At 45.8% G+C, this 13,671-nt stretch overlaps 1 protein-coding gene across 2 annotated transcripts in view; it reads left to right on the top strand.

The window, feature by feature from the left end:
- ADAMTS12 (ADAM metallopeptidase with thrombospondin type 1 motif 12) overlaps positions 1-13,671 on the top strand; it is a 164,900-nt gene that overhangs the window by 39,032 nt on the left and 112,197 nt on the right. The gene's annotated exons all lie outside the window — the stretch shown is intronic.

Here is a 13,671-nt window from a genome sequence, read left to right as displayed (position 1 = left end):
AGACACCACTGACAGAAATGGAATTTTCTCTCCCATAATTGGTGACAGAACAGCCTGTCCATCTTCATTCAGTGTCCTGCAGCCTAAGATACCTCAAAGAGTCCAAGCTGAGTCGAAGCTACTGCAGAAACATTGGAAGGACTGCCTCAGCCACACGGAGAAGCTACTTTCTTTGTTCCACTCTGAAGAAGCTGACTGCAAGGAGACCTGATCATAGCTGGCGTGGGATTAAGGGAGGCACCTGTTTCCAATTTTTGTGTATTATGAACCCAGTGTGTCCAACTTTAGAACAATGAAATATTCACTCTACCGAAGGCTTCAGCACTTATGTTGGAAGGAAAGGAAAATATAGGGAAGGAAAGGAGATATGGAGATATCACAAATAACGTAGTATAAGAATAATAGAAACTTAGAGTTGGAAGGGGCCATACAGGCCATGTAGTCCAACCCCCTGCTCAATGCAGGATCACCCTAAAGCATCCAAGATAAGTATCTGTCCAGCCTATGAAGTTGAAGAAGAAGAAGAAGAAGAAGAAGAAGAACAACAACAACAACAACAACAGCAACACAAGACCCCAGGTTATTCAGAAGAACAATTGTTTCTATATCCCACATTTCACGGCCTAAAGGAGTCTCAGAGTGGCTTCCAATCGCCTTCCCTTCTTCTCCCCACAACAGACATCCCGTGAAGTAGGTGGGGCAGAGAGAGCTCTGACAGGATTGCTCTATGAGAACAGCACTATCAAGGTACACCCAGCAGGTGGAGGTGTGGGGAATCAAACCTGGCTCACCAGATAAGAAGCTGCCACTCTTAATCACTACACCAAACTGGTATTCCAGGATCCTCTCACACGTTGACTAAACGGTTATCCTGGAACCCCAACAAAACTGACACAGAGGCCAAGGCCTTCCCCTGATGTTACCTTTCATCTAGTTTTCAGAGGTTTGCTGCCTCTGATTTTGGAAATTCCCTTGAGTAGCCATTGATAGCCCTACCCTCCCCAAGTGTGGAAAGGTTAATTAACAGGACTCCTTATTATGATCACTGTCAACATTGCGTGTGACCATTGGGCCCAACTGATGCCTGGTCTGTTTGAGTTTTTAAAGCCGGCTGTTTAGTTTACCTGACAACCAAAGCCCATGGAAATATATCGGGAGAAAAACAAAATCATGTCACAAAGGCCTGCTTCCCCTTGATTGCAGACGGAGCATTGAGTCTCAAGAACTGCCGCTTCCCAAGAGCCTTCAAGGAAATCCAGGGCTCTGTTGAGATTTCCAGCGCAGCATGAAGACTCAAGGCTTCCTTCTTGTGACAGGCTTGAAAAGATTTCCAATTATTTTCCTGTAGAAAGCTCGGATCCCTCTTGGTGATTTGCATGTTCTTTCCCGCGAGGTGTGGTTTGCATCTAGCACCCCGTGGATGCAAGCGTTAAATGATTCAAGGAAGATAATTGAAAACTCTCTTCTGGCTGATGAGGGTGAGCACACAAAAACTCCAATGTCTTTCATTTTATTCGGTTGTCGTGAGAGGGAGAGTACAGCCAAGTACTTTTGGACAGTCATTTATTTCCAGCGACAGTTTGCTTTGAAAACAAGGTATCTAAAACAGTATCTATAGTCCCTTATTCTGTGTACACATCACTCTAAGTGTAGTTTTGTTTGCAAAAATAGTTTAGTGGAATCTTTGTATAACAACTACCTAAGGTAAGCATTTCACTACATTTAATGGGTGCGGAAATGGCCACAATATTACATTTTTCAGGACGATGGTGAAGACTGCTTATACTGAGGGGTGACTTATATCAGGCCTTTCCGGAAAGAACCTGCCCCTTTGCCTGTTTTCTCTGTCTCCTGAGTCCTACCTCATCTTATCACTCCAAAACATTCCTCCTGTCAGAACGAAACAAGAGTTTACCAGGGCAGAGGAAAGAGATGCAGATTCTCTCAGCCACCTGCCTTTGGTCACACGCTGGGCAAATTGCCTCATTAGCAAGCCTGTCATTAAACTGTCAGATGGCCGCAAGCGATGAATCCTCGAAGCCACGTCTGCCAAGGGGGGCACGGCCTTTCCGATGGAAGCCAGAGGATTTGTTTTGAGCTCTGGGTGGCTGTCACCCTCAAACGTCAGGTGTGATGTTGACATACTCGAGGGGGGTCCTGTGGTGCTGTCTGAGTGAGCAGGAACAGTCCCAGCAGACCGGATGAAATGTTCGTCTGAAGGGGGGGGGGGAGATCACCATTTGAACTTCCCTGTCTGATTTCCCCTCAGCAAAGCCTTTGCCAAGGGTAGATAGATGACACACTTCAAGGATGCTGTTTCTCCTTAAATCCTTTTGTGATCATTGCATTTGCATTCTGCCCTTATTATAAAGAGATCCTGACAATATCAGCACATCTCTTCCCAAGCTGGTTCCGACTCTCCCACCAATATCATCCACATTTATTAAGCCAAACTAGCTTTTTGGTTTCATGTGTTCAGTTTGAGTTTGTAAAGTGTGCCACGGGTTTTATTGCATCAGAACAGTTAAAGAAAGATATGGACAAGTTGGAATGTGTTCAGAGGACAGCAACTAGGACAGTTGAGGGGTTGGAATCCATGCCTTACAAGGAGAGGCTGAGAGCCAGCTTGGTGTAGTGGTTAGGAGTGTGGACTTCTAATCTGGGGAGACGGGTTTGATTCCCTGTTCCTCCTCCACGTGCAGCCAGCTGGGTGACCTTGGGCTCGCCACAGCCCTGAGAAAGCTGTTCTGATCAAGAGTAATATCAGGGCTCTCTCAGCCTCACCTCCCTCACGGGGTGCCTGTTTTGGGGAGAGGAAAGGGAAGGTGATAGGAAACTGCTTTGAGATGCCTTTGGGTAGAGAAAAGAAGCATTTAAGGACCAACCTTCTTCTTCAGGTTGGGCATGGGTAGCTTGAAGAAGAGGTGATACAATAGCTGTTTTTAAGTACATAAATGGTAGACATGTTTAAGAGGAGGCCAACTTGTTTACTGCGCCTTTAGAAACAAGAACTAGGAGTAATGGGTTCAGATGATGGGAAAAGAGGATCCACTTAAATATTTGAAAGCATTTTCTGACGGTTAGGGTTGTTTGTTGGTGGAATATGCTGACTTGGACTTGGAGTCAAAAATTTTAGGAGGAGACTGGATAAGTGCCTGTCAGGAGTTTGTGTGATTTTTACGTCCCCAAGAAAGTGCAGGGCTGGATGACTCTTTGGGGTCTCTCCCAGTTCTGTGTGATACTGATTCTCAAGGCCTTAAGACAGCCCGTATCGGGCAAACTGACCATATGACTGACTCCAATTACAAGCATTCTTAAAACAGTAATGCTTGTACAGTATTTCCTTACAGTAGCTCCCTGACACCCTCCCTCCCACTCTCACCACTGGTGACGCATTAGCACTGGGACAATATTTAGAAGAAGAAGAAGAGTTGGTTTTTGTATCTCCCTTTTCACTACCCACAGGAGTCTCAAAACAGCTTACAATTGCCTCCCTTTCCTCTCCCCCCAACAGACACCCTGTGAGATAGGTGATGCTGAGAGAGCTCTGACAGGACTGCTCTGTGAGAACAGGACTATCAGGGCTGTGACAAGCCCAAGATCACCTGGCTGGTTGCAAGTGGAGGAGCGGAGAATCAAACCCACCTCACCCGATTAGAAGACACTGCTCTTAACCACCACACCATGCTGTCTCAAGGACATCATGCATAGCATATGTCATCTGGCAACAAAGGTAATGATTGGCTAGTCATGGGCCTGATAAGAGCCCTGGACAGGCTGCTTTTGGCCTGCAGGCTGTTTGACACCCCTGGGCTAGAGTGCTGAACTATGACTGGCTTCCAATCTTTATTCTGTTTTCAACCTCGCTGGGTACCCTTGACCAGTCGTTTTCCCTCAGCTGAATTGACCTTCTATGGTGGGCATGATAATAAAATGGAGGGAGGGGCAACACAGAACACCTCCCTCAACTCCTGAGTGGGATAACAAATAAATGGTGCGGATTTCTTTCTTTGGTTTGAGTATCTCAATCTGTTCCCCATAATATACTTCTGGTAAGGCCTTGGAGGAGGAGCATGTCTCATGGTTTAAGTGCCACTCAGCACTTAACACCCACTCAGAGCAGCTGTCCCGCCTTTGAGTGCCTCCTCCTCCAACCGGCTTGCCTGTCTGTCCAACAGCCAGCCAATCGCCTTCCATCCCCTACCCCTGACCTCCTTCCACTTCCCTCCGAGGCTCAGAGGCTGCAGATCCCCACTGTGTGAGAGCTGCCCTTGCCACCAAGTTCCCTTCCCGGGGGCCTCCAATCTGCAGCCTTTCCTGGGAGGAGGGAGAGGCCATCTACAGAGTTTTTCCACCCCACCCCTCAGCCTAGGCCCCGTTGTATTCCTGAATGCAACAGGCTTGGCCCCTAGTTCCCCCATAAATGCTTATTCCCAGAATAGGTTTTTACATCCGAATGGTCTTTATTGGTGCATTGCTACCAGTTGACTGGATTAGTCTTGTTTCAAAAAGATGGCGGTGCGGAATCATTCTTTTGTCCCTAAAGCCGACAATAAATTCTAAAGAGTATAGAGCTTCCTACACACTTTCCTTCTTTTTTTCTGCGCAGACCCGCATGGTGTTTTGCAATGTCTTTTTCCTTCAGAATTACAAACAGGGTCAGGACAAATAAAGAGGCAGATTCCTCATCATAAGCCTTTCAGCAACAGTCAAGGAAACATTCATCTGGCACGCCTAAATCTCTTTACATGAGATGCCACCTTGCAAGAATAAAGCCCCCTAAAGCAGCTCTGTTCCTAAAAGCATCTTTTGTGTAAAAATGACACATTCTTAAGAGTGTGATTCAAGCACTTCCCAGAAGCTTAAAATTGTCGGTGCATAAGCACCTGGCTACATAACTTGATCTGCAGGGAGGGGAGGGGGGTGCCAGCTGTTGTAGCAGCTGTTTTTCCTGGAGGGTGTCCCAGAATGAATTGGGGACAGCTGGTACAGCTCACACATCAAACCAGGTAGAGTCAGAAGCAGTGGGCAGGATCACCTGTCTAGGGCCCTGCTTGGTTTTCATTCCAAGAAATGTCACAATGTAAGACAGAAATGTCTCAGGGCACTCTGGGTCCGATCCAGCAAAAGTACAGCTCTTTTAAGTCTTATTAATTTCAGCTGGTAGCGGCCACAGGACTCTCCTGTTGAAATCAGGAGGAGGCCTTGGCAGTGCTTAAATTTGACTGGATCATGTCTGCTGCTTGCATATTCGGGTTTGCCTCTCATGCGTCAGCCTGCAAAACGTTGCTTGCAAAATGTGCCCTAGATCAGGGGTAGTCAGCCTGTGGTCCTCCAGATGTCCATGGACTACAATTCCCATGAGCCCCTGCCAGCATTTGCTGGCAGGGGCTCATGGGAATTGTAGTCCATGGACATCTGGAGGACCACAGGCTGACTACCCCTGCCCTAGATGACACTGTGCCCTCGGAGGGAAATGTGCCCTAGATGTGGCCCTTTTCCCATCCAAAACTACTTTGTGCTCAGAAAACCAGAACGTCCATTGTAACACTGTCTGAATTGGGCTGTGTTGGGACTTTTGGACTTGGCTTGGTCCTGAGTCCCTCCAGAGAAATAGAGCTTCGGAGTAACATAACATTTTGAAAGTATGCAGTCATTAGTTACCCTTGTGGATCAAGCACAGATCCAGACTCACAGCACTTTGGGGTTTAAACGAGAGTAATCTTTACTGGAAAGATTATTTACAAAAAATATTTTTTATTTACTTATTTATTTGCTTTATTATATTTATATACTGCCTTCTATTGCAAACTTTCATAAGTACAATATAATAGACCTCTTGAATTGAAATATAACATTCTTAACAATTGGAAACTTAATGAAATCCGAGTCCAGTAGCATCTTGAAGATCAACAAAGATTTATTCAGGGCGTGAGCTTTCGAGTGCAAGCACTCTGCGTCAGAGAGTTGGTCTTAAAGGTGCTACTGGACTCTGATTTTATTGTGCTACTTCAGACCAACACGGCTACCCATTTGAATCTATCTAATAAAAAACAGAACAATTAACAATTTGACATTTAACAATGCCACATTTGACTCAGTTCTACTACACTGTGGTTTAGTTCTTTTCTGTGAGTGCTGTTGATGATGGGAGGGACCTCTGGCATCTGATTGGTGGGTGGTTCACTTGTCTCAATTGAAGCCCAGATAGAAGAACCCTATTTTGCAGGCCCTGCAGAATTATTTTAGTAGGTAGAGCCTTGATGTCAGTGTTCTCAGGGAGTGTAGGTAGTAAGGTAGGTTTTTAGGTGCTTGTGCACAAGAGGCTAGAGCTTCTTGTGGCGCAGAGTGGTAAGGCAGCAGACATGCTGTCTGAAAGCTCTGTCCATGAGGCTGGGAGTTCAATCCCAGCAGCCGGCTCAAGGTTGACTCAGCCTTCCATCCTTCCGAGGTCGGTAAAATGAGTACCCAGCTTGCTGGGGGTAAACGGTAATGATTGGGGAAGGCACTAGCAAACCACCCCATATTGAGTCTGCCATGAAAACGCTAGAGGGCATCACCCCAAGGGTCAGACATGACCCGGTGCTTACACAGGGGATACCTTTACCTTTACCTGCACCCTAATGCAAACACCCCTGCAACTTAAGCCTGCCTGCCTGATGCCCTTTTTCCTGAATCTGCTAGTCTTGCTATTATGCAAATAAAATGTGCCGTCTTCTCTTTTCTAATTGAGCCTGGTCCCTGATTTTTTGAAATCAAGAGAAGAAAGAGAAGAAAGTAATTATACTAATAGCTTACACAAAACAAAGAGGGTTATTATACAGCAGAAGGAAGGCTCTCAATACGGTCCATCCAGAAGGAGCAAGGTGATGCTTAATTAGACAGATAATTAAAATTCTCACCCATTGACTGAACTATCACATTTCAGACTGGAGTGGTCTCCAAGGACGGTACAGTAGCTAATGAATACATTACGAGGATTGCATGCAGCATCAACGGACACCTCCACGAAGTGGGAACAAGTCTGCACAGATTGTACAAATAACCTCGGCAAACCTGGGGGGGGCGGGGGGCGACCGCTGCGTAAAAAAGGGGACTTGGAACACTCAAGCAGGAATTCGGGTGCCTGGGGAAAGACTGTCTTTCACAGAAAAGCAACGCTTTGCACCATGAAGGCTGATCACAAACACAGGCTGAGCATATTGTGAAAACTTACCTCCTCTGAATCCATGCAGACACTCCACGGCTGCTATGACACGGCCCGTTGACAGTGCCCCCCTCTTAACTGTACATGGAGGGAACCAATTTAGCCTGCGCCCATCACCCTCATCCGAAAGCAGACCATGACAGGTGCAAGCAAAACACGGGGCACTCAGCTATGTGCAGGACTGGCCCAAGGATGTTGGGTGCTTAGAGCACCCCTACCCCCATGCTGCAAGGAGGTGAGAGAGTAGTGACAAGTCTCTTTTCTCCCGCAAGCTCCCTGCAGGGAGTTGGCAAGGTGGTATCCACCCAGGGCTGTACATCCATGTAGCATGTGGTACAGGCCCTGTGCTTCTGGAGGTTGTGCCTTCCTCCCCATGGATGAGGGTCATAGCTTCTCTCCTCCCCCATTTTTCCTCTTTAAGGATACCCCTTTCCACTGTGGGGGGGTCCCTCCACCCGCTGTATGGCTGCTCCCACCACAATTGTGCTCTGCTAGGACCCTACGAATCCTTAAACTGGTGTTTGCACGACGGGCATGATGAATCCTTAAGCCCACAGTAAGAAGCCAGTGAGACACCGTTGACCCTTTGGACCCCTGGTAGGGAACAAGGCACAGCTTGGTGAAGTGGTTAGGAGTACCAACTTCTAAACTGGCAAGCCAGGTTTGATTCCCTGCTCCTCCACATGCAGCCAACGGGGACCTTGGGCCTGCCACAGGAGTGATAAAGCTGTTCTGACCGAGCAGTATTATCAGGGCTCTCTCAGCCTCACCTCCCTCACAGGGTGTCTGTTGTGGGGAAAGGGAAGGGAAGGTGAATGTAAGCCGCTTTGAGACTCCTTCGGGTAGAGAAATGCAGCATCTAAGAACAAATTCTTCTTTTTCTGTTCTGATGGAGCAGTAATATCAGGGCTCTCTTAGCCTCACCTCCCTCACAGAGTTTCTGTTGGGGGGAGAGGAAAGGGAAGGCAAATGTAAGCCGCTTTGAGACTCCTTCGGGTAGAGATAAGCGGCATCTAAGAAACAACTCTTCTTCTACCACACACCCTGCACTGGGAAAACTGAAGCACTATATAATCAGGACTGCTGATACTGGTATTTCATTCAACTTTGTTTTAATCTAAGTATAAATCTTAAAATCCCAAATTAACTGTTACAAATCTATTGTATGCTGCTGAACAAAATGATGGATGCCATCCTGAACTGGCCTGTTGGGAGGGCGGCATATATATCAAATAAATGTTGCTACTGTTGATATTTGCTTCCTGAAAAATCTTCTTAGAGCACTGAGATTCTGCTCTTACCTGGAAGGAAAGAACTATTTCTTTACAGAGGTGTCATGTTTGGAAATTCCCATGCATAACAGCCTTTTTTAAAAAAAGGAATCTGGAGACATTAATTGGATTCTAGAGAGGATGGGAACGTAAATATTCACTTTAATTTTTAATGAGATTTCAATATTTTGAGTCCATTAAACTGAATTTTAAATTCAGAGTTTGAAATGTTTTTATTTGGAAACAAATTTCCAAATGAATGGAAGTGCTCTTTTAAGTGCAAATTTGAACATCAAAAGACGGAAGAAGTCACTTTTGACGTTTCTAGTACACTGTAGAACTTCAAACATTCTTTAAAAAACAGCATTTGCGATGGAAATTGGAGAGAACTACGTTTAGAATACCTTCATAAAACTTCCTTGCATATATTTTCCTCTCCCCTCCCCATAAGTATTAACATCTCTTAAGAGGTGGAGACTCTTTGGTGGTTGCCCCTGCCTTCCTAGTATGACAGAGGGTTCTAAAATCTTTAACTTCTTTGCTAGTAACTGCTCAAAGGACAGAACCTTCTGCCCAAGAAACGCCCTCAGGTATAGATGAAAGTAATTTCTATTTCAAAGGACTTCAGATTGAGCCATATCTTCAGGGGGAGTTCTTGCCTCCTTTTCCTTTGTGTCTGCTGTGATTCTGTGTGTGGTGCTTTATTGATTTTGCCTCGTCTTGTATTGTCAGCGGCTCAAAGAGACTGGCTTTGGATGGCTTAAATAGAAATATAGCCAATTAAATGAAGTAGCAGGACGGAACGGAAAAACACCCTCGTTTCAGCTTTGTGGGAACCAGATGTATACTGTGCCAGGGTCATTGCTAGAGTTATTCACTCAGGGCCCTGGCTTCCTTCACAGTGGGGCTGTTGCCGGAGGTTTCTGCTGTCCATTCTGGTTGTTCGAGGTAAATCGGTCGAGTCCCCCCCCCTGGACTACAGCAGTGGGAGATTTGGTGGGATGTCCCTTCCTGCCCTGCACTGACTCCTCCTCACCACTAGATGTCCTGTGGGTCCAGACTTGGTTAGCCCGGAAGATTAGCAGGGTCAGCTCTGAGATGTACTTGGATGGGTGGCCACCAAAGAAGACACAACTGGGGGCAGAAGCTGCAATGGCAAATCACCTCTGTTCATTGCTTGCCTTGAAAACACTACTGGGACACCACAATCAGTGGTGGCCCTTTCCACTGCTAAGTCTAAGGGCAGCAACAGCCAGTGGACTGATCTAGGCAGCACAGGCGAAACTGGCCTCAGCCAGTGTCAGGGTTTATTTTTAGCCCTGGCCCCAGCCTGATGGGACGCTCTGTCAGATGACATCAGAGCCCTACAGGACCTAAATCCTCTCTGCAGGGCCTGCACAACAGAGCTATTCTGCCAGGCCTACAATTGAGGGCAAATTCAAATGGGTAGCCGTGTTGGTCTGAAGTAGCACAATAGAATCAGAGTCCAGTGGCACCTTTAAGGCCAGCAAAGATTTGGTCTAAAAGGTGCTACTGGACTCTGATTTAATTGAGGGCAGAGTTAACATCAAAAAGATGCCGACTTCCCTGGTCGAAAGCCAGTCCATCAGCACTCCATGTGCCCCCTCCCCAAGGGAGAAATCCATCTTCATACTTAGTAATAATAATTTGTTACGGTCCAAGACTAGCAAATAAGGATAGATTCCAGAGTAAATATTCCATGATAATACAGTACTCATATAATGGTTAAACTATGAATAATGGCCTACATAATATATAGATAAAAGGTAAAGGTAAAGGTATCCTCTGTGCAAGCACCGGGTCATGTCTGACCCTTGGGGTGACACCCTCTAGCGTTTTCATGGCAGACTCACTACGGGGTGGTTTGCCAGTGCCTTCTCCAGTCATTACCGTTTACCCCCCAGCAAGCAATCTGGGTACTCATTTTACCGACCTCGGAAGGATGGAAGGCTGAGTCAACCTTGAGCCGGCTGCTGGGATTGAACTCCCAGCCTCATGGGCAGACAGCTTCAGACAGCATTTCTGCTGCCTTACCACCCTGCGCCACAAGAGGCTCTTAAAAATATAGATAGAATACATTAAAACAGTAAATAAAATACATAGAATAAACTACAAAATACAATCATTCCTATCCTCAATCAGTCCAGAGGCTTCTACACTTTGGTAAGAAGAGGTGAACCATAGTTTTTTGTAATTAAGCTAGTACAATTTTTAAAACTAGATTTTGGTCTCTCTTCTATTTCATTACTTTGTATTTTAATATTTGCCATAAGCTGCCCTGAGACCTGGGCAAGGCAGGGTAAAAGTCTAAAAATAAATAAAGTGGAGAGGGGGTAAACTCAGTATGGCCACCTGAGCTCCTTGGGCAGGACACAGAGATTCCTTTGGGAGGTTGGCCTCAAGTCAAGCTACTTAGAGCTAATGTGGGGTGAAAGAGACCCAGCTGCATCTCCCAAGCACAAGGTGCCTTTTGTGCGTAGGTTAAATTGCATTGTGGGAGGATTTGTTTGCCAGAGGCTAATTTTGTTAAGAATCCTTTCTCTTCCCTGTGAACACAAAGGATGAGATGGGACCTGGGGCCTTTAGGAGGGCCCTGAAAACCCTACGTATGACACTACAACAGCAGAGGAACAAGCAGAAGAAGAAAGGGAGGTTTTCTTGCTTAGATAGAGCAATGACTACGGATGGACATGAACTTAATCACGAACCAAAATTCATTCTGAACATGGGCCAGTTTGGAGCTTGGGAACCAAATTTCGGAGAAGGTGCCTGCCTTGAACATTTACTGGTCTCTGGACTGGTTTGGTTTGGGGGTTTGGAACCAGCCATTCCTATCTGACTGTGCAGTGGTGCAGGGTCCATCATTCAGCTGTTAGGCTTAAATGGCCACGAGCCATTTAACCTTTTGATTTTGGTCCCCCTCACTTCAATGGCTCACCCAACAGCTGTGTGGTAGATCTGCTGAACTGTTAGGTTTAAATGGCTGTGAACCATTTTGCTTCCCCTCCACTCACTGAAGTGGCAGGGAGAAAAACCAAAAAAAGAAAAGAAGAAGAAACTTAAATCACTCACAGCCATTTAATCATTCCTGGGTGATCCCTGACCTCTTTCTCCCATCCACAGTGAGCTGTGGCCAGGAGCAGAGTAAAGGAAATTTCTTCCAAAGTGTTCCCTGTCCCCTTTCTCCCAGCTGCTGCTTGCCATAACTGGAGAAAAGGGGGGATCGAAGTTGCCAGACCTATTCGATTTTGGTGGGGCCCATTTAGAATGGTTCTTTTCATGGGCAGCCCCAAACTGAACGGCTGCTTTTAGGTTTGTGCCCATCCCTAGTTATGACCTTTAGAGCAGGGGTAGTCAACCTGTGGTCCTCCAGATGTTCATGGACTACAATTCCCAGGAGCCCCTGCCAGCAAATGCAAATGCTGGCAGGGGCTCCTGGGAATTGTAGTCCATGAACATCTGGAGGACCACAGGTTGACTACCCCTGCTTTAGAGAACCCTCCCTTTGCAGGACTATAGGGAATTTTACTAAAGTCTATGCAACGTGGCAAAAGTTCTTAAGATTCTTCCATTAAACCGGTAAGAAAAGGACACAGATTGTCTCACACAGATTGTCTCATACAACGTCTTTGAATGCTGGATAACTATTCCTACAGCGGGCGACATTATCCCATCAGTGCAGCTGGCGTGATACAAAGTCACCTAAGCAACAAAGAGCCGGTCCCTGTCTTAGAGAGATGACAGCTTCAGTTCTGAAGGGAAGGGAGCTGTCAAGACGAGGGACAGCAAAAAAGAGAGGAGCTTTCGTCTTGGAGAGACAGCTTCTGCAAAAAGCCTTCTTCAAGGCGGTATGCTCTCCCGTTTTCACGCTGTTTTAGTGCATCCTAGCAATGTGTGATTTTCGTCAAATGCCTTTTTGCTTCACACAGGTGGTCTTAAATCAGATTGCTTTGCTATGCCAAAAGTATATGAGCGCTGGTGAGATCTTCACCCAGGGTTCCTTTCTCTCCCCCAACGAAATTTGGCATTTCCAACGCCCGTGTCGTGCATTTTTATTTCCTGGGTTCTTAGCAAGAATTTAATTGCCCTTTTGCATAATAATATTTTCGCACAGAGTAGAAAGAAAGGTCAACAAAGCCTGCAAACAAATGAGTAGAAAAGCAATTTCCCTGATCCCTTTTAGGTACAATTATTCAATGCAGGCTTGAAAGATGAATGCTTAACAGAAGGTGATTGTGACTCATCGTAGCCTGGGAACTGTTGACATAAGATTTGAAGAACCTTCAATGGCCCAGTCTTAAAAAAAAAAAAAAAAAACTTCTAGTCATCACATGGACACAAGAGTAAAAATGTGAATGAAATGTGTGGAATTCAGCAAGTAACATCTATTTTATAGGCTCTGAGCATTTTAGAAAGCAATGAGAAAAATCAGCATTCTGGAATTGTAAGCAGTTTCCTATAAACTACAAGTTTCCCTTTGTTTAAGACACTTTTTAACTAAGTGACTTTAAGACCCTTACTTACATGTATCATAATATCGAATAGTTGGCCTTGTTGGTTTGGTGATCAAGGAAATGATTACGACCTTCTAATTGATCATTCTGGAAATCAGCTTTAGTTTCATACTAGAAATCAAGCCCGCTGTATGAGTAATACAGTGGGTGCTAGGTGTCCAGGCCCCTGGTGGTCTCCGGCAAAGGGACAGTCCCTGTGTGGGGGCCGAAGCCTCCCGGTCCCGGGCGGCTCCCGGGTGGCTGTGGGGCTTCGGGGCCGGCAAAGGGACAGCCCTGCCGCATCAGTGACTGTCAAGAAACCCTGGTTGAGAAAGCCTGGGATAGGGCAAGAGTCAAAATCCTTATTATAAATCTATGTTGATAAGGTCTAAACAGGTGCTAATTGACTAGGAGAGAGTGACACACATGGTAGTTAATCAGTTAGTTAATTTGTTACAGTCTTTGACCAGGATATAAGAATTGCAGTAGATAACGCACTGAAAATGGCAACTCAGTGTGCGAATTCAATTGAAAAGTCAAATGCTATACTGGAGATTCTTTGGAAGGTGACTGAAAACAAACCAGCCAGTGTCAAAACACCCCTGGGTAAATCTATGGTGCAACCTCATTTGGAATATCGTGTATAGTTCCGGTCACTGCATCTCCAAAAAGATATTGT

This window comes from Paroedura picta, chromosome 7, assembly GCF_049243985.1.
Source record: "Paroedura picta isolate Pp20150507F chromosome 7, Ppicta_v3.0, whole genome shotgun sequence".
In the NCBI taxonomy this organism is placed as follows: Eukaryota; Metazoa; Chordata; class Lepidosauria; order Squamata; family Gekkonidae; genus Paroedura; species Paroedura picta.
Note: the sequence above shows the minus strand (reverse complement) of the source record. Positions and strands in the feature narration are given on the sequence as shown.